The sequence below is a fragment of the Manacus vitellinus genome, unplaced genomic scaffold (genome assembly GCF_001715985.3).
Source record: "Manacus vitellinus isolate BGI_N305 unplaced genomic scaffold, ASM171598v3 scaffold_1_pilon, whole genome shotgun sequence".
NCBI lineage: Eukaryota > Metazoa > Chordata > Aves > Passeriformes > Pipridae > Manacus > Manacus vitellinus.
In genome coordinates, this window is record NW_021939396.1 from 10,030,637 (window position 1) to 10,051,841 (window position 21,205).

The following is a 21,205-nucleotide window of genomic DNA, read 5'->3' on the forward strand; positions in this document are numbered from 1 at the left end:
CACCCTAATCTAACATCTTCAGACTTTTCTCACTAGTCATTTCAAGTTGAATTAGTGAGAGAGGAGAGGGGACAGTACTGACATGGAGGACAGGCTTGAACGGACTTTCTTCCCTTTTCCCCACAGACAGTTTGTGCTCAAAAAAGAGCAGGCAAAAAGAGAGACCTTAATAGAAAGGCCTTGCAGGAAGACATAAACATAAAATGTACACGTGATGTGTATGTGTCACAACATATGTTTGTCACAGATTGAGTGAAAGCAGAGATTAAAAGGACTTTAAGAGGTTACTTAGTCCATCAAGGCAAGGTCAGAGACACTTAAACTGTCCCTTTCCTTCCATTTTCCAGTAGAAAATAGAAACATGCAATTTGCTGTTTCTTATCCAAGACAGAACTTCTCCTCTTCATACTTATGATTATATCCATGTAATCCTCAAGGAGCTCTGAACACTCAGAGGACACCCAGACTAATACAATGGGCAAGAGAAATTACCTGCCAAAAGGCTGATTCAGAAAGATGTATTCTTTCCCAGAAAAAATGGAAATTTCTTCAAATCAGAACAGTAGTTGGATTTAAAAAAGCAGACCTCATGAGCAGAACAAGGCACAGGGAAATAAAAAACACGGGGAGAGAGAAAGTTCCCCAACAGTGTGTTTAGCCACTGTACTTCAAGGTCTTAGTGAGCAGTGTATAAAACATAACACGACAGGATTTTTCAGCTTGAGGCAATAGCAAGGCAGGGAGGGGCAATTCTGCAGGTCCTACTGCTCACTGATGCAGTGCCAGCATTCTAACAGGGAAAACCCATGAAAATAATCTCCCTTCAGCTTGCAGCTAAAAAGTCTTTATATGAGGCAACTTCAAAATATATTAAAGCTCACCACATTATTTCCAACATAGAGAAAATCAAGAAAGTCAGACTTAGTCTTAAAGAATCACTTTCTTCGAATTGGGCCAGTGCTTAAAGTTGGAAAAGCTCTGTGATAGGTTCACAGCGGGTACAGACATAACCAGAACTTTTGAAGGGAATTATACTGACTTTCATCTGCTGAACATCTAACTCTACTTTTACCTGCTGTCCCGATTGCAAAATCATTTGTTTCAAAGACAGATCAATTTTTTGTACCCAAAAATGCATTCCTCTTTGTATGTTCTTTGTTGTAGCTTCAAAGTAAGATTGCGTAATCACTGACAAATATGGGTACTTATTTTGCTATGTTGGGATGTTTGATTCTGCATAAACAGATTTGTGTTTAACAAACAACTCTTTATTTCCTATCACTTTGATGCCCAGGGGTTAATTCTGGCATGCTGCATGCTAAGGGATATATTGCTTTGAGTGAGAGAACAGCAGAGATGCTGTTTGTCTGGAATGCAAAGAGAATGGAGCCAATCACTACAGAAACTAAACACTGGGCTCTATGCTTTGCCACTGGTCTGGCACTTGGTCTGCCTGACTACAGACACTGACATAATTAATACTGTGCATCAGCCCACATATGTTCACTGCAGAGTGATACACCACTGTAAACACCAAAATGTGATATCCAGAGGGAGACTCTGTCCAATTGGATGGAGTAATAAGTGAAATTTTGGAAACAGGGCTCTATCCTGAGAGAAGTCTGACTCACCAGGATACCATGGGAAATATGTACTGGATTAGAAAAGACTTCCACTGATAAGATTCAATGGATGCTCCCAGCTGCACTCATGCAAAGGATGAAACCATCAAGAATTAGAGCACAAACAACAGACAGGCAAAAAGAAGGCAAATATTAGTGGCAAAGGAAATTGTAAGACTACTCCGATGGTTCAGGAGTTGCTGATGGATTTGTTTGCCGGCCTTTAAAATCATTGCACCTCAACGTAGTTCAAGCTGTCAAAGCCAAGCAGATCTGAGTTGACCATGTCCACTTATCTCCATGTACAGTGAAGTAGTTTTCAAGAGATCCCAACATCTGTGTCACTTTTTAACAAAAGAGAGGTACGGAGCAGAGGTCTAGCAATAAGAAAGGGAAAGATCATCCTGTTCTCTCATATTTATCCAGACAAAGAGCTTGCAGAGAAAGTTCTTTGGAGAAAAAGCAGGAGTCCATAATTTCCGTAGTAGGCGGCAACATATTCTGCCTATTTCAAGGGCATCAGAATACTTGGAAATGCCACATAAAAAGAGGAATATTAAGATTTCCAAGGTGTGGTTTTCTCATGAACAAATTGGAGGTTTTGTGGCACTGGCTTTATAAAAAGGTGTGGGATGGGACTAGGTGATCTCACCATTTAGAGAAGAATGGTTTTGTCCCTCAAATAACAGCTTCTTTAGCCAACAGTTTGGTTGCAGTGGGGAATGAGAAGGGGCCCACTGAAGAATGCCCCACAAGAAGAATCCAGACAGAGAAGATCTGTCTACAGCTACATAACTCCACCTCTCATGCCAGGCTAGAAGCCCTGTAGGTATCAGGCAAGCCTGCTGCCATCAGCTGTGCCCACAGAAGTGCAGCCCTTCTTTGGGACAAAGGGACAGGAAGGCTTCAGCATCACCCGTATTCTCTATCACACCGATAGAGAGAAGGGGAGGGTTTACCCACCATCTCCCTTCTCTGCCTCAAGTACCACATGGAGGTGAATCCTCACACAATTCTGGCCAGACTCCTGGATATCTGTTCATAAGAGAAGCAGGGAGGGTGGTGGAGGCAGTTTCTGAATCTCCATATCTCACTTTATCCCATGGAGAGGGCAGGAAGTGGGTTCAAATACCTCCACGGTCTTTTTTGTCATTCATCCTCTTCCCACCTCCGCTCCTGTAGGTTACACCTACATAAAAGAGCCTTGGTGACTAACCAGAACTCCGTCACTGTAATCATATCCACTGTCCTGCTTTCTTGTTTTGTCCAAATATTCATCCTTTGTCAGAAGCCCTTAGCCTCCTTCTACTTGAAAACACCTTTCAGGCTTTCTGGACTTGCCCATAAAATGTAATGCAAACAAAAAATTCCTGTTTCCCCATTCTTGACTTTTGCCCAGGCTAGCTTTCAGTCAACACCAGTAACGGTAGCATAGAGAGAGTCTGCAGGAGTCCTCTCAGCTTATGTAAGAGCAGCCAGGATAGAAGTCCTTTAGCATTTTCCTCCGAGACATGCAAGGTCATTGCCTTGGACATTTAAGCCAAAGGTCTTCTTCACAGGCACATAAAGAGGAAATAATCCAAGAGGTGGTGCTGGTTCCCTTTGTTTGTCTTTTGAGGCAGGGAACAAGTATACGGAGAACAAAAGGACAAAGATGAGAAGAAGAGGGCTGTATCTCAGGTTCTCCTTGCTTAATTGACTCTAAAATGTGAGAATATGCCTGTACTGGCCCACTGTAAGTCCTATCAAATTTCAGAGCAATCTGTGAAAGTAGGTAGATTTTGGACCATGTAGGGAGTCAGCCCTCGGGAGCCAGGAAGGCATCTGCAGCCTTCACTGCAACAGAGTACAGAGCTTGGCTGAGTGTCTATTAACAAGTTAGGCTCACAACAGCCTCCAGGCACATCCCTCTTTCCAATTCATGTGCTTTCTCTCAGGTGTTTGTAGGGCCTGGAGGGAGCCTTGTTCTTGCTCCTTTGCCCAAATTACAGCCTGTAACCCACCAACTCCTCGTGTAATTTACTGACTCTCTACTGGAGTGTGAAATCGAGAAAGAGGAGTGAAGTCTTCATGTTTGACCACAGCGAGGTTCCTGCCACCCACAACTGCCCAACTCCGGCTCTAACTCTAGCTCCATTTCTATTCCTCAGTACAAGTACAGTGACAAAAGTCTCATACTTTGGGTCATGGCCAAGCGTGGGCCCTCCTGTGTGCTCTGACTCACAGTCTCACACTCTGGAAAATGCACACAGATGAAGGACCCCTAGCTTCAGGACTATGGAACCATGCCCTTCAACCGCCTGCCCACCTTAGCTTCTTTGTTGTGCTCTCATCTTGACATCCACAAGGCACTCCTGAGAAATGTGTAAGTCAATACTGCCCCAGACACACCTTTCATTAGCTAGTAATTTGCTTTGAGATGAGAAACATCCACCAAAGCAGTGCCACAGACAGTTAGCAGACACATACAAGAACACACCTGTGTCATCCCTCCCCCCCCCCCCGTCTATCCCGACAGTTCCCAAGCACCTTCAGAAGCTCTTGTATTCCCCACAGTCCCATCTGAAACAACCATAGCTTTGAGAGATGCCAGGAATGAGACACTACAAAACCATACTACTTGACTTCCAAAGCCATCCTGCCTGTGGGGAGCTCTCAAACACAGCTGTTCTGGGCACGCCAGTGAAAGCAGAGTGAAGCAACAGCATTACTGGCAGTTTAAATCCACCTGATATTGTTTTCAAACAACCATTTTCCTGGCCGATCTTTTAAACATTTCTGAAGATTTCTACACTCCCTGCATAGAAACAGCAACAGGTCTGAGTTCTGGGCTGCAATTTACCCACCAGCACTGCTCTGAAATCTGAGTATGCACTAGGGTGTCCAGTCTTTAAGGACTGGACCAGCACCTAGCACCCAAACACGGCTCACAGCTTCATTTTATATAAAAGGCCATAGTACTTCATATTTCGTGAAGCTGCTTGGTGCTCTCTCCTGCCTGCCATACACACGCAGTACTGAATAGCACTGTGGAGTGCATTTACCCTTTAGGGTAAACCCAAAAGGACAATTCAATCATTAGGAAGCAAAAGGGCTTTACCATGGGGCAAACCTATCTGAGTGTTAGTGGCTGATGTCCAAATGGTACAAAGGGTTTACTCCAACTCTGTCATTAATTTCAGGGACAGCTTCTTGGCTAAGCGCCACACACTCCTTTGAACCATATCTTAAGGCCTTCATCCCCTAGGGAAAATAACTCTTCAGGCAAAAATTAATGCAATGAATAAAACATTTAAGCAAGCTCCATTAGAGTTTCTTTTCCCCGTGTGTTTGCCCAGTGGGGTCCTGGCATAAACATGCAGGTCATAGACAAAGCTGCAGAACAAATAATTAGTTATTACTTCTGTCAGCCTTAGGACTAATCACTACATGGATATCTGTACCACTCTTTCTGCCTTCTGCTTTTCACCTCTGCTTTAATATGCTCTTTAAAGAGAGGATTTTAAAAAGGAGCTTATGTAGCTTGTCATTCCACTTTTCCACAGTTTAGGGAGAACTCAGCACCAAAGTTTTTAGGTACCTTCAAAACTGCCAGCCCATATTAATCCATTTCCCATTTTTACCCTCACACTTCAGAGATTTTCAGCACTAGAAAAGAACATCAGTAGACTTTTAATTCCCTTTCTACAATGGAAAAACATATTCTTCCTTCCTGCTCTTATGAAAAGGAAAGGAAGCAAGAAAACAGGTTAAACATTTAATTTCAGAACGGTCTCAGGTGTCCAGACAGTCCTCTTTTTTCTTCATGCTCTTTTTATTTCTCGCCTCTTTACTTTTCCCCCCTCACTTTCCCTGCCATTACAGGCCCTATCTACAGCACTGTTCCCTGGCTTAGTCAAGAAAAAATTTTGATGACTATTGAAGAAGAAATTCTAATGCTGTTTTCTTTAGAGAAAGACTGGAATAATCTACTGAGGGAAGTCCTAGAGGTTCAATTGACCAAAAACAGTTAAAACAAGATATCATGTTTCTCAGGAACAAGCAGGAAATACACTGCAGAGAACAGCCCTTAACTGGCAAGAAGTAACTATTACACCTCAATATACACAAAATGATGAAGGGAGGACAATATGGCTTCCACAGGGATTTTCTGCTGGGGAAGGGGACAATAGCTGAGATGTGAAAGAAGATGTTTTTATTCCCCCATTAGCACTGCCAATCACAGTGCACAGGGTTGAGGAGACATGACATGAAGCAGATGCACCACAGTTCGTCCTTTCCCTCCCCTTTGCAGCATTCGCACCCTCTGGATCCCTTTTTTTCCCTCCCACTCTCCTTCATTTTTCTTTAGAACGTGTGCTATATTGACACATCAGCAATCCTGTCTGTTCTGCTCCAAACACCATCAAAAATTTTAATTACATACGGAAAAAAAAGGAAGGAAAAAAAAAAGAAAGAAAAAATAGAAAGTTGAGTTTGTCTACCACAACTTGTTCCTTACAAACCAATTCCACTTTGTGCATTTCTAGTGCACTTCAAATGCTTTCTGGAAAGAATTATTCTGGATTGGGCTAAATAACAAGTTCTGCCATGGGAAGCCCCTACAAAGAGAAAGATAACTAAAAACAGCTAAAAGTTTGCAGATAGTGCTGTGAAATCAGCCTGATTCGATGTCTTCATTAGGATGTAGAAGTGGCTTATCAAAACCAACACTAGCAGGAGAGTAGGTGGTTTTGCAAAGGAGTTATAGGACAGGGGGGAGGAATCAAAGCACAGTTCTTACCTCATGCATGAAGAGGACAGTGACATAGCTTTTCTCCAGTGTTGTGCCCCCTTCACATGAAGCAGCCGGTGACTCAGATGCACCAGGCATCTGTACTGGCAGGAGGGAGGCAGTATCTGGGATATGACATCAAGTTGAATCTTATCACATGTATGACACCTCTACAACATGCTACTCCCACCTCCAGCCCGTTTCATGACCAGATACAGGAAGTCTTACCCACTGAGGGAACATCATCATCATGGTCAGTCTCCGCGAACGAAGATTTGGGAAAGGTCTCTACCCACATATGTTACAAGTGCCCTGGTGATACAGGGCTTTGCAAATGCAGGTAAGGCCTTCGAGCCTGTGCAATGGATTTTTTAGGTGAAACACCAGGGAGTTGGTTTAATTAGCAGGTTACAAGGTATTTGTGCTTAAATTAACTGAGGGAACAAAAACACACTAAAAATGTAAGCATGGAGCTGTCCCAGAGACAGCACTGGATCCCAGATTCAGTATTTCTAAACAGAGAGTTATCTCTCCAACACTGGTATAGCACAGGAGGGACTCCACATAACACATGAAGACCAATCAGGCCTACCATCAAAACCAAAACTGTAATTAAAGTGAATGCCTGAAGAACATAAGTTCTGTACTACAGCACTGACCTTACAGAAAGTCTTCCTCTAATTAAATCAAACTCCCTAGCAAAATGTTTATGCCATACTGTAATTACACCAGCTGCAAGATCTGCAGTGATGGAAACCCTTTGAAAAGGTTAGAATTATTAATTCTATAATATGAGCTTATTAATGGACATTTTATCATTTAAACAGTGAGTCAGAAAAAATACCTTCCTTTCTTTCTTTCTTTCTTTCTTCCTTTTCCAGACTTTTGCTGTGGATGCAGACATTTTGAGCAACCATCATTCATACTTTTTTTAATATGCAAATATTTCTCTTTCTAGTTAGAATGGCAATCATGAGATCATTTGAAAAGAGAGCTTAAAGGCTTAAAAAAGTAGTAGTATCTTGCACTAAAAAGAAAGCTTTGGAAAAAGATCTCAAAAGCAGTAGGGTTTTATACCGAATAAAAGCTAGGAATAATAATACATCTTTTCTTTCTTACTTTTCTAAATGCCACTTTGCAACTTTAAAATTTAGAATTCAAAAATCTACTTTATTCTCAGCTAAATACAGCCCTACATACAGCCCCAGCTGAGGTTAAGGTTCTTCTACAGGGAACTCCTATTAGTCTGCCATCTTCTTGAACCACAGTAAGATACAGGGGTTTGTCATTATTAACGTGTGGAGCTGTGTTTCCTAATGTTCTTGTAGGAATATGAATCAGACACATTCAGCAGGATTTGTGCTCCTAGATGATATTTGAAAATTCTACCCACAAATATTTATATTGAAAATCTTGCCTGGAATATATCTCAATAAAGCCACTGTCCCACCTGCACAGAATAATGACAGAGTAACTTATCTAGTAAGAGCAAAACCCAGGAATTGCACAAGAGAAACACAAAGGTTGGTCTCGCTAAGGAGGAAGGCTGAGCATGGTCCAGCACGGGATGACACAGTGAATTACCTCACTACAATTTTGACAACAGCAGAACAGAAATGCCCAGCAACAGCTGGTATCTCATTGGCATTTCAGCCTGACACTTAGTGTACTAATTACAGCAAATAGCAATATCCTGTTGCAATAGGACAAGGGGTAATGGTTTAAAACTGAAGGAAGGTTGATTTAGATTAGATTAAATTAAGAAAGAAGTTATTTATAATGAGGATGGTAAAACACTGGCACAGATTGCCCAGAGAAGTGCTAGATGACCCATTCCTGGAAACATTCAAGGACAGGCTGGATGGGGCTTTGAACAACCTGGTCTGGTGAAAGGTGTCCTTGACAACAGTAGGAGTGTGGACTAGATGACTTTTGAAGGTCCCTTCCAACCCAAACCGTTCTATGGTTATATGGTTCCAGAATTCTATAAAATAACAGAGCCCTTCCCCATACAGCTCAGTCAAGGCTATTGCACTTCACAGAGGCCAAGCCCAAGCACACACTTGATTTGGTATGAAATGTGTACCTGTGCATCAGGGGGGGTTTCACCCCTGCAGGCAGGGTCACAGGCAGGGCTACAAGCAGTGCCACAGGCAGGGCAGGCTCCATGGGGCAGCTGTGACACCTCCCAGCTACAGGGCTGGGCTCAGCAGGCTCGTATTTGCACTCTTGCTGAGAACTCAGAGAAACAGTAAGCCAGAAAACCCAGAATTCCATTTCCAAAGGTGGAGTTGGAGGGGAAAAAAGGGAATTTTTCAAGGTTTTGGGGATGCATCTGAAGTATTGTGTGCCAGGATGGAGGTGTGAAAATAGGACAGCTGGGGGATGGCAGCAGCAGAGAATGAGGTGAAGACCAGTTCAGTGTCCCTCCAGATGGCCCCTGAATGTCAAACTAGTGTTTCAGCAGCAAAATAGAAACCACAAGAGGAAAGCCTTCCTATCAGAAAAGGAGTCTGGAGGAGAGGTAAGTAAATCTATGTCAAATGAGTACAAAAGCTGTGGAACTGGAAACAGTAAATTTTTGAGTGAATTAGCATTAAGGGATCAGATCTGGCAATACTTGCCTAAGATTTATATAGATCTCAAAGTGAAGTGAGAAACAAAAGAAGTAAACAGTGTACAAGTATTTCTCACAGGTGGTCAGAGTGAAAACCCTTAGGAAGAATCCCAGAAAAATCCAGTGGGACCCAGAGGCTAAAACTGTGGAGAACTTCAAAATCCCAACCAAAGACTGTTTATGAACACGTAAGGTATCTCCAAAACAGTGAAACACCCTCACTGGCTTGATTTTGTGTTAGCAGCAGTCATGTAGAGCCAAGCAAAGACTTTGATAAGCAGTTTTGCCATGTCAGAAAACAGCCACACCTTGCACACACTGCCCACATGTACTCACAGAAAGCTCTTTCAGAGTCCTATAATTTCTCCTGCCAAGACGTCGCTGCCTTCTGAGGGGAATGCACCCACATGGACCACTCCAGCAGGAAAAAGACAAAATCTAATTCCGGTGAAAGATACAAAAAAAAAAAAAGAGAAAGTTCCTAAGTGTAGAAGCACAAATCTCCTCTGTAAGACAGGTATTCACAAATTCAGCTTTACCCCCAAAACAAAGACACAAAGCTCATCACACAAAACACGCATCCCAGCACTGGATGTAAGTTATAAGATCAGGTTTGGCTCAAGGGCCACAGTGAAGGCAAAGGGCACCATTCCCTTCAACACTTACTTGTGTTTTGGGTACCGAGTGGTCTGGAGCAGCTTAGCAGCACTAACAGTCACGGTAGCTTATGCAGCCCTCAGTAAGAGGCATGGAAAATCCACCTGAGCTGGGATCTGCTGTGACTAGTTTGCAGCTGATACCAAAGTGAAAAGCCACTGGGTATCTGCACAATACTGCTGTGACATCCTGGCACAATTTCCATAGAAAAATATTGGACGCCCAGCCCTATAGCATCCTTTTGTTAAAAAGCAATAATTTCTCTGTTTCCAAGTGTTGCATTATTCTTCTATTCACCATCAAGCAAGAGAAACAGGTTTCAAATTTACACATGACTGACTAGATTACCTGAGTGATTCACTGATTTCCCTTGGCAAACGAAATGAAATGTTAGTGCAGCACAGGAAGTGTACCTGTTATAGCACACACTTCTCATCTGGCCATCGTCTGTGTCACATACAACAGCAAATGGGTTTGCTTCCTCTAAAGTCCCAGCTTCAATATCTCTGTTGCTCTAGCAGGAGCTACTCTCTGTAAGCTGGTTTGAAAAAATGAAACCCACTTCTTCCTAATTTAGGTGACATTCGCATTTTATAGAACCCTTTCCCTGCATGGCGGAGTGCTAGAGCATTTCCCAGCACTGGAACAACTTTCTCTCACACCTACCACTTTTATTACGAGACAAAGTTTTTATATGAGTGCACCAAGCCAAGGTGTCAAGCAGACCAGCCACAATCTTTAGCTATGCTTGATGCAGTGCTTCTAAAACAGCTACTGAGAGCAAGACTGGAGTGTTGCCCACATCTCAGTGCTATTGCCGCGGTGACATGAACCAGCTGGGTCACACACAGTTTGGATACGTGGTGCAACCCCATCGCCCGGTTGCAGTAGTAATAAACTTTCACAACAGCTGTTTGACAGGGGAAGAGGTGTGGGAAAAGGTGTGGGTGGGTCAGAGTTAAGATTGCAGTAAATGGGCTGTAATGCCACATGCAGCAATAGCAGCCATGAGACAGTTACGTACCATTAACAGCAGCAACTCCTCATTTCCTTGTTTTTTCTGGGTCTGTGTCTAGCATGTGGCTGCCTGAACAAATCAACTTAATGGTGTTTCTCCATCTGTTGGGATACAGTGTGATAAGCTTGTATAATTTGTAAGTTAATTATTTACATATGTTCCTGAAATTGGAGGAAAAGAGAAAACTGTATGCAGTGAATGAGCAAGAATGAAGGAGAAGCTAAGGGAGCCAATGACTACATTCACCTCTGATCTCATTGCAGCTCACGGAGAGCTTGGTGGTTCCTAAGGATTTCCAAGAAAATTATATGAGAGCGAAAGAAGGAATACAAAATGCAGTCATTGGGTTTCCAGCTAAGACCAACTAACACTGGAGGATCCTAAGGACTGTTACCAAGTCCAAAGATACCCTGCTGAAGAACCAGGCTTCCAAGTCTGGCCTGAGGGAGGGGGGAGCCATTGGTATCCCATGCTCCTGCTCCCCCACCACAGCTCAGCACCGAGGGAATCCTGCTCAGATATATCCCATGGGCCAAAGAGTCCCTCTGATAAAGGCACTGCAGGCAAGGAGGTATTTCTCACTGGCAGTGCATATGTTGAAATATCCATCCATTTCATTTTACACTATTTCCAAATGCAGCACATTCCCAAGCCTGGTGGAGCAGATAGACTGATTTGGGCCACAGCTGCTCTCCCCTGCAACCACCGTAAATTTAAGAGCCTCATGTGTCTAATCTGCTTTTTGTCATGGATTTTGGTTAAGTTTAGCAACAGCTGATGGCTGAGGTCAGGAAGAGGCAGGAAACTTATATTTTCTGGCTTTATCCTTGACATCACTTGCCAGTAGAATGTAGGGGGATGACAAAGCTGGCTTACTTGCTTCCTCTCTCCACAGTTTGCATCCAGTGTGAAGAAGAATCTCAAAAATTTGCCAAAGCTGTTATAACTTCAGTGTTTACCAAAAATAGGTTTTGTGAAAGAAATGGATTTGCATTAAAAAAACATTTTTCCTAAATCTTCTACAACTTTGTATTAGCTAATTTCACATCACCTCATCCTACGTTAGAAGTAACAGTTTTCAAGACCACATTGTGGTCAAGAGAAGATACATCTGGACCAGGCTACCCTGAGATGGTGCTGTCCCTTGCCACAGTGTATTATAGAAAACACATTCGCATAAAAATTTTGGCCTGCGGGAAACAAAGAGAAAATTATATTGAATTAAAATTTCCACTTCAATAGCATGTCCCAGTTTGAATTTTATTCCTAATGCAAATTTCCCACCGAAACCACTGAAACTCATTTGTAACCAATCAGAACAGACAGATGACAATATCTGCTGTAATTCACTTCTCATTTCTGGGAATGAGGGTCCTGGTTGGTTTAGACAAACAGACGATGCTGAGGAGACAATGCCACAATAGCAGAAATTTTCTGCAGTTCTTACTCAGACAAAAAATTCTTAATAAGACAAGTAGCACCATCCTCTGGACATCAGTGGGAATCCAGCACAAGGCAAACAGGCTTAGTTCCTCTGGTAGTGCCAGATTCAGATTTCACCATCTGTGGAGTTCTCGGTCTCTGCATCACTTGCTGGAATTCCATGTAAAGTCTCCATCCACACTGTGCTCAGCAGTCTCAAAAATTTAATTTAGTATATAACAGAAGCCACTGGACGAACAGATTAAATCTATAATGAAGAAGAAATCAGTTGAAGAGATAAAAACAAGAAAAAGCAATATATATCAGGCTGTAAGCAGAGCTCTTCTGGGAGCTATTTTCCGTACAGTTTTATAACCTGTAGATCATTATCACATTCTCCAGATTAACACAGAGTTATTGAGTCGAAGCATAGAATTTATTCTGAGGTTTACATTAAGGGAAGTTTTGACTATGCATTAATATAAAATCTTGGTGTTTTTCTTTATTTTTCATTCAGGAATTTAAAGACCTTGTAGGGAAAGAAATCCAAATGCTTGGAAGATTTAGTGTTCAAAATGATTCCTCTGTCAACAGACTGTAAAATATCTCAATTTCTTTATCAGTTGTTTTGATATTTTTGTTTATTTCTAATCTGTTTTCAAGTTTGCATGTAACTGTATAAGGACAAAGTAAAAAGCTAACAGTTTCCTTTAAAAACCAGTGCTAAAAAAGGAAAATTCATTCTTGAACAGAAATGCCTGGATTTTTAACAGTCATGGAGCAAAAGAAAAGATTCAAATCATCACCCTGATTGGAAGATCAATGGGAAGGTCCTGGCAATAGTTTATCAGAGAGTGTCGATAATTCTTTCTTGTCACAACATTGTCTCTAATGGCATCTTTCTAAATGAAGTAGTCCACTTGAATGACAGACTCTGAGACCTGTTACCACTTGTGCAAGACACAAAAGAAGAATTCATGGGAGAGGTGAAATTTACAGCTCTTCAACCTTCAAAATGCTAGATAATACATAGGCATTGCATAAGTTTATGAAATCTCAGTGCTTATTAGATAGCTGCTACAAAACAAAGCACCTTTTTAATAAGCAGAGATAAAGACAAACCTAGGTCAGATGGAACGGTAAGATCATTCCATTAGGTTTTCAGATGCTGTCCTGAAAGGAAAATCCTTTAGAGTTTTAGGCAAAAAAAAACATTCAAAGGTCTTGTTACTTGAAATATAGAGCAGAAAGGAGATTTATCATTTAATTTCCCTAACTACACTGCCATTGCTAGTATCTGAATGGAAATTAGATGATCAGCCTGACAGTTTGGTATCTTCCTCTGTTTCAAAAGATTAAATCCAAGTAATAGTATCAACCTGATTGAGAAATATAAAAGTATTTCACATCAACACCTGGAGTTTGTTCTGGGACACATCCTTGTAGATGCCAAGAGTCTCCAGTTTTGAGGCCATCAATGAGAACAAAAGATGTTCAGCTGGGACCATTCAAAGAAACAGCACTTGACTTTTGCTCAAAAGGAGTTCTCTATACTCCTGATGATTTCTGCTGCCCCATCTTATGTAGATGTCCATCACAGATCATGCTAAGGTTTGGGGATGGTTCCTCATAGACTTAGTTGGGTCTTTGTGCAAAGGCAATAATTGATTACAGCAAGAGATAGGACTGTTAGCACCAAACTTGCAGTATCTTTTCTGTAGAAACATATATTGGCCGTAGAAAAAAAGCAAGAAGTTTTTATTCACAGATGCAAAGGCATTTTGCCCAACTTCGAACTCACTCCAGACATTGCAATTGGGAGCAGAGCTCAAAGCACCGCAGCCCTGGCCTCTTGCCAGATCCCTGCCCAGGGCTGATAGCACAGGCTGCTGCTGCTGACAGAAACCCTGAACTGGTTCAAGCCTGTGTTTTTTGGCTTAGGAAAACATTTTTTGCAGCACAGATTAGGAAAGCTGAAGTCAAGAATTCGCAGCAAATTACCTGGGCCTTGCCTGGAAAAAAGGCAGTTGCTCAATTCTGCTATTCTTGTTGGGTGATGGTGCTCTATCAAAAGTGAGCACATGTATGTGCATTTACATACTGAGATATTCTGTACCTTCATCTCACCAAAGGAGCAGCCCAGGTGGCCCTCCCACCCTTCAGGTACTCTCCTGTCCAAGTGATGCTGACCCTCTCTTGATAATGAATGAAGATCCACTGGTCCATTCTTCCCATTGCTATGTTCCAATCCCATTCCCAAGTGAGCTGCTTTAGAGGTATGTGCCTTATATCTACTACTGCATGGAAATAGAAATTAATATCTTCCTCCATCTGCCGTGTAATCTTCCTATAACACCTATCCATTCCTTGCAGAGAAGTTCCTTAAATGGAAACTAACTCAGAGCATGATCATTTCTTCATGCAGTCAGCCTAAAAATAAAAATCTAAAGCAAGGGATTTTAAATTATATGCAGTGCAACGACTGCAGTCACCAGATCTAAGGAAGCTGAAAACACAAGGACTTGAGCTGAGCAGTAGCTTCTAGGGGGATGAATGTACTGATCACAAAGCCAAAAAACAAAGACAGGTTTCTGTCTTACCTTCTCTACTTAAGATGCACAAAATATAACAAGTGCCCCAGTTGTTCATATAATACTTGTGTGTTCTTCTGCTATTGATGTTGAGCTCCTATGTACTGCTACACTACTTAAAGCTGAATTTGTTTTAAGTTAAAATCACAGCCTCCCCACCCCCCATTTCTTAAATGCTACTGTTTTCATCCTTCCTTCACAATGGTTTCCTAAAACCTCTCTAATGGCTTGGAGGTTGTTTAAAAAAATACTGAATTTATTTTAATAGTCTTTTTTTTTCCTAGACTGTTTTGGTCACCATAAGTGGAATCACAACCTCAAGGCACATTAGTTTGGGAAGATAACCATCTTTCCAGTGCTGAGAACCTTTGACCTCAAGCTCCATGGCTCATTACATACTGAAATGTGAGAAAATATAATCTGGTTTGGAGGGATGAAGGGCTCACTTACTCATTTTGTTCTATGAATGATGCCCCTTCCACCTGAGAAGAGATGCATGGAGTTCTTCCGTGCACAGTTCATACACAGCTCAAGGACTCAGCAGCTTTTAGCTGGGATGCTGTAGGATGACAATACAGAAAATCATCTCTCCCACAGTTCAACAAACCAGAATTCTCCAGGTGACAAGTTACCCTACTCCAGCCTCCTGCTATAATCCGAGAATTACACTGAAACAGAAAATCAGCTGGAAATCCAATGATCTCAGGGCATTCTAAAATGCTCCCAGTAATTTATGGTTTTGTCTCTGGCTGAAATGAGATGCAAATATCTCTGATCACTTTTCCAAATACCTAGAACTTCAGTGTGTAGTAGTAAACATTACCAGTTAGAGGAACAGTGCTTGAAACACTTGTACTAACTAACGAGAGAGCAGAGAACAAAACAGTCCCAAGATTCAAAATATGCCATATACAAAAGCCCTGATTCCTTTCTCTTCAAAAAAGCAACCTGTAGTAGCTCTGCCTTCACAGCTCCACTTCTCACGTGTTGACCTGGATGGAGCTGAGGGAGGGACAGGCAGAAGGAGCAACAGGGGATATGGTGCTGATGATGGATCACTGGGCCTTTGATCCAACAGGTCACTTCCACTTTGATCCAACTCCACTTCCCCGAGGAGTGTGTCTTATGGTGTCTGTTGTCCCATCACAAACCTTAACATCTACCTGAAGAATTGCAGCTCAATTCCCCAAAGGAACCCCAGAACTCATTTCTTCCATTACAATTCTGAGCCATTTAGAGCTGATTTTCTTCTCCCTCTCCAAAACAGCGGTTTGAATTTTTCTAGTTTTCTGATGCTGTACTTTATGTCCACTGGGCGAAAAGTTCCAAATATCATGATTCTTCCCTTGCATTTACTGAACAGTTACTTTGAAAGGAAGTTTGTAATCGCTAAATCCAGTTTTTCTCTTCATTGAAGCCTGTCCATGTAGTTATTCACAGGGTGTTTTGCTACTGTTGCAGCCATAAAACTCTAGGTGATTCTAGTAGAGTTGCTGTGATGTGAGCAAAGGATGAGTTTTCCTCATCCTAGAAAACTCTTCATATTGTTACCTTTTGTAAATCCTCTCCTCTGTGGTGGTCTAGATATATCTCCAAATGCATGGCATTTGAAAACTAGGAACTTAGGAACTCTACATATGTTATAATTACGTTTATTTTTTATAGCAGGTCAATAAAGCTGAGACGATCCCAGGTGGAGGCAAAAAACTAGAATTCTTTGTTGGATATACAAGCTGATATTTTAAGGGTCTGGGGTCTACATATTCATAGAGCAGGTGAGCTATTACAAACAGGGGTTTTTACAAGGGTGAGGTAAGGGCAAAACCCAAGTGACACCTTTGGAGTTGAGCACTTACATCATGGGGAAATACCACTTATTTTAGGATTATGTTTTTAGGGATTTACATGGGGGAGAGATATTCAACATTTAGAGAATACACAGGGTACACAGAATACATAAGGAGGCAGAAAACAACAATGGATTTTATGCAGGGATTTGATAATATCATAGCACAGTCTCTTGTGTCTTGACAGGACATTCCAGACAGGTAGGTGACATCAATGGATCCTTGTCTGGACTCTAGATGGAGGTTTTACCATCCCCTGTGGCTCAAGGTTTCTGTTTAAACCTAGCAGTTTCTTTTCTGGTATCCAACAATTTTTTGTCAAGGTCTGTGCTACTCTTTGAAACGCTTGCAGTAGGCCACAATCCAGCATATTCTGTAATGCAGATTCAATTTCTAAGGAAACAGATTAATGTACTAAATATATTTGCTTACTAGTCTGCACAGACACATTAGTGAAATATTCAGCAATGAACCATCTTCGTATTTTCCACGAGCTATTCCGAGCAGAGCATTATCACGGCTCCTTCTGGGGCTGTTTCACTGCATGCAGTACATCAGTCTGATGTACTCAGTGAGAAGAAAGGGAATACCACAGTGGACACTGGCCAAGAAACTGAATCCCTGTAATTTTGCCAGGCTACTCCAACAAGTCTTCTTCTCTCTCTCGTAAACAATAAGATGAAAAGGATTTATCTGTTTAGCAGCTACAGGTCACAATTCCTTTGAAATGTCTGTGTCTACTTTAGGGAAGAAGAAAAAGTTAATACTTTCTCTAACTTTACATAAGCCTTTTTGTTAATATTCTCCACCTATTTTTTATTTGTCAGGTCCCTTAAGGCCATTTCTATATGCATCTAAGCACACCACAGCTTAAACACAAAGGTTTTCCATTTAGCAGTAACACTGGTAATTCTCTTCTTCTAACTACTAGAAGTATTGTGTCCTTTGACATTTCAGTGATGTATTAATCTGTTGTCTGGAATACAAATGTGAGCTGAGAACTGATTTTGTAAGAGAGTAGATTATCATTTTCTTGGGAAAATGGTTCAATCTTTTAAAATTCTGTTTCCAGTTTTTCCACTGGACAGGTAGATTTGGCACAATTACACAGCTTTGAACGAGGAGAGTACTTCAATATGTATGTTACCTGACAGAAATGACTACTGCAATGCCCAGGAAAGTCCTGTTTAAGTGAAATGACTTTTATTAGTTACCTGGCCTTCACGTAACTCTTGCTTCTGCTAAGCAGGACATGCTGAGCTAAACTGCAACAGCCTCCTTAAGCAGACCCATTAAAACCAAAGATGGCCAGCATGTTGCTTCACTTCGTGCGAATGCTATACATTAAAAACCAGGAAATATGTTTGTGGGTTAAAAAAAAAAATTAAAAGCTTATTTACAGAAAAGGCAAGCAGAGGATTGTCAGACTAACACCAAACCCCCACTGCAGGAGGCTGCTCTCTCCCTGAGCCTCCCATGGATGAGTCCTGGTGCTTCCAGAGAAAAGATCTAACTCACATATCCCTAATCTCTCCTCTAGAAGAATTTATTAGTCTCCACTAATTGCCTAAGCCTCCTGTCTTAGAGACCCTTGAATTAGTTATGGAAAGTCATCTCCATTGCCTCCACAAAATCATGTTCCACTCATTTCTTAAAAATAAGTTAAAAAAAAATAGGAAGGAAAACCACAGATGTGGTTACAGTGCTGATGTGATAACTTCAATTTGAGTTAACTTTTCTCATTAAATCTTTAACTTAAGCAAACTACACTAGGTCTTCTAACACAGCTTGAGAAACAGTGTTCTTCTAGATAAATTGAATTCTCTTCTGCCTGAATACCTCAACACCAAAATAGTACAGTTTATTAAAAATGTAGTGAGTCAGGTTCACACTGCGACTGTAGCTTTTTCCTAAATTAAATAGTGTTATGGAAGGATGAAGGGAGGTTTGAAGTTTTCATTTAAATAACCTTTGCAGGTAAGATAATTCAGGTTGGCTTTTCCCTGGTGCAGTTGTGTGCAATTTCCAGTCAATAAACTGAGCAAACGGCAGCTGCTCGCTATAAAGCAACCGGCAACAGCCACAGCAACTGATAAAGGAACATGTCCCAGCAGGGATTGCCCTTTTCCACAAAAGCCTTTGGGGCCAGGCTTGTGTAGGGGAGACCACACACAGACAAGGGAGGCAACCAGTTCCCTGTGGCCCCAGGGCTGCTCCTCCTCCCAGCAACTTTGGCTTGGCAGCCGGCACCCTGGGGAAACCAGCATGAGGTTCAAGGGATGGCAGCAACCTCTGGAGTCAGGCACAGGTGACAGCACCAGGCTGCTCTCTAAAGTGCTGCTGAGGCATGTCGCCTCCCCAGGCCAAGAGCCCTTCACAGTCCTTTCCCACCAGGCACAAGATGCCTTTCTTCAGCTAAGCCTCCTTTTGTGACTCCTGGTCAATGACCGCTTCTCCTTGCCTCTTTTTTTTTTGGTTTCTCTTATTTAATACACGTATTATTACTTATTAATACACTTAAGATTCAGCAGGTCTAAAGCTCCCTTGCCATTAAATGAAAACCAAAAAGACAGGCTAGCATGGCTCTTTTCTTAGCTGATTGCCATTCCCCTCCTCATTTTCAGCTGTCTCCATAAGCCTCCTCTAAGACAATGAGACTTTGCTGTCTCACTGCTTTGGCACAGAAAAGACCCAGATATTTGTCAGCAGTGATATGCAAAAGAGACAGATGCAACCCAAGAATAGGGTTTCCTAGTTGGGGTGGCCCATGAGCAAGATGCAACCCAAGAATGAGGCTGCCCAGCTTCTGGTGCCATCCACCACTGGACAATGAAGCACACAAACCTATGAGCCTGGTGTCTGGTGTCTTCTTCTTGTCCTAACAAAAAAAAACATCAGGTGCTGACTCTTCCATTATGCTTTCTCAGCCACCTGTGCTTGTGGTTATGAGTCTTAATCGGCAGCGAGGATCCAGTCCAGTGCTTTGTTCCCAGGCTAAAGTCACAGCAAGGATTGGAGAGGCAGGATCAGCTGCCTGGGAGTTTCAAAGACAGCACCCTTCATTAACTTCTCTGTGGCTGTGGTTTTTAGAGAAGAAAAATCATCTCTTTCAACATCACCAACATGGTGAAAAAAAAATAGTGAAACAGAGACTTTGAAGTGGTGGGGAAGCACCATTAGCTATTCAGAGACAGCAGTCTGGTGTTCACTGCGTTTGATAGGGAGGCTGCGTGCAGCAAATGCGTGTGAGGACACATTTCCTACAGAGAGCAGGAAAGGTGCAAGGTTCACACTCACATGCCATGCAAGCTGCTTTTCACACAAGCTGGCTGCCTGGCTCTCACTGTCCCTGGCTCTGAGGAGCCAGGTGCCCATCCCTCTTTGGCCATTCTTCTTTCTGGGGCCTCCCAAAGCTGGTTGAAAGTTTATCATGCAGGCATTGTCATTCACCCTTGGCTTTCTCAGTTCAGCATCTTTGACTTTTGCTTCTTCCAGCTTTAATTTCCTACCCACTTGAAAGGCTGAAGTCCTTTATCCAGCTGTATATTATGTATCCCAAATCCCTGACAGCATAATCTGATTTTTACAAGAAATACTGAATCCATCATCATATGCCTTATCTTTTCCCTGCTCCTATTACTGTTCCTTTGTTCACCCACAGGTTTACTACAAATTCTGTAATGCAGGTAGGACTCCTTGAAACACCATGCTGGCTCTCAAAAGTTAAAAGCTGGGTCAGTTCTAAAAAAAAAAAAAAAAAATTTATATTTACATTGTTTAAGAAATTCCAGTTCCTACTAAACAATAGCAGAGTATTAGTTGAGTAGATGATGAAGAGTAATAGTAAAAGTAAAGATTTTAGCTTTCTTATTGAATTTCCTGGTAAGTCAAGAGTTCATTTTCTTCCCTTGGAAACTGCATCAGCATTGTTTGCATTGGATACTGTAGTTAGCCTGCACAGCTTGTTACCAAAGACATTCACAATGATATAATCACTCAAAGAAATATCACAAAGACATCTCACAGGGAAATATTACAAATAATGAGAAGACTATGACTGGGGCTTGACATCTAGGACTATTCTCTCCTTTTCTTGGCTCTGTGGATTATATGTTTCCCTGCTACAAGCCTGGCAACAAACTCACCTTGCCCACAGACCCCTGAACAGCCATAATCCTACAGACCTGGGGACTGCTTAGTTCGCTGAAAAATTTTCAAATCCGAGTTCACACACTAGGGATAAAGGGGAATATCCCCTATGTTACATCCAGTGTCACTAAGGACAGCAAAATCATCACTTTCCCACAGGGTACCCCACTGGAGAAGATCCAAGGAGGAGGATTAACATGCTTCCTACCTTCCCCAAAACTGCACCAAGAATCCAGATCCTAATCTCCCAGTCCTGTCCTGGCGGTGTGATCTTGCATCAGTCACTGCCATCCATGCATTCAGATTTCTCTGGCACCAAACAGAGCCTGGCAGTGCTCATTGACCTACAGAAGTGTGGGGATCCAGAGCAGACTAACTGATACACAGCACTCAGAGAACCAAGTAGCCTTGGTTCTACTAAATACCTTCAAGCCAAAGGCACCTCTGGGCAGCCAGGTTCAAGGATGGTTTTGGTCTATCATTCCCAGGTATTCCTTTTCAGGTAAAT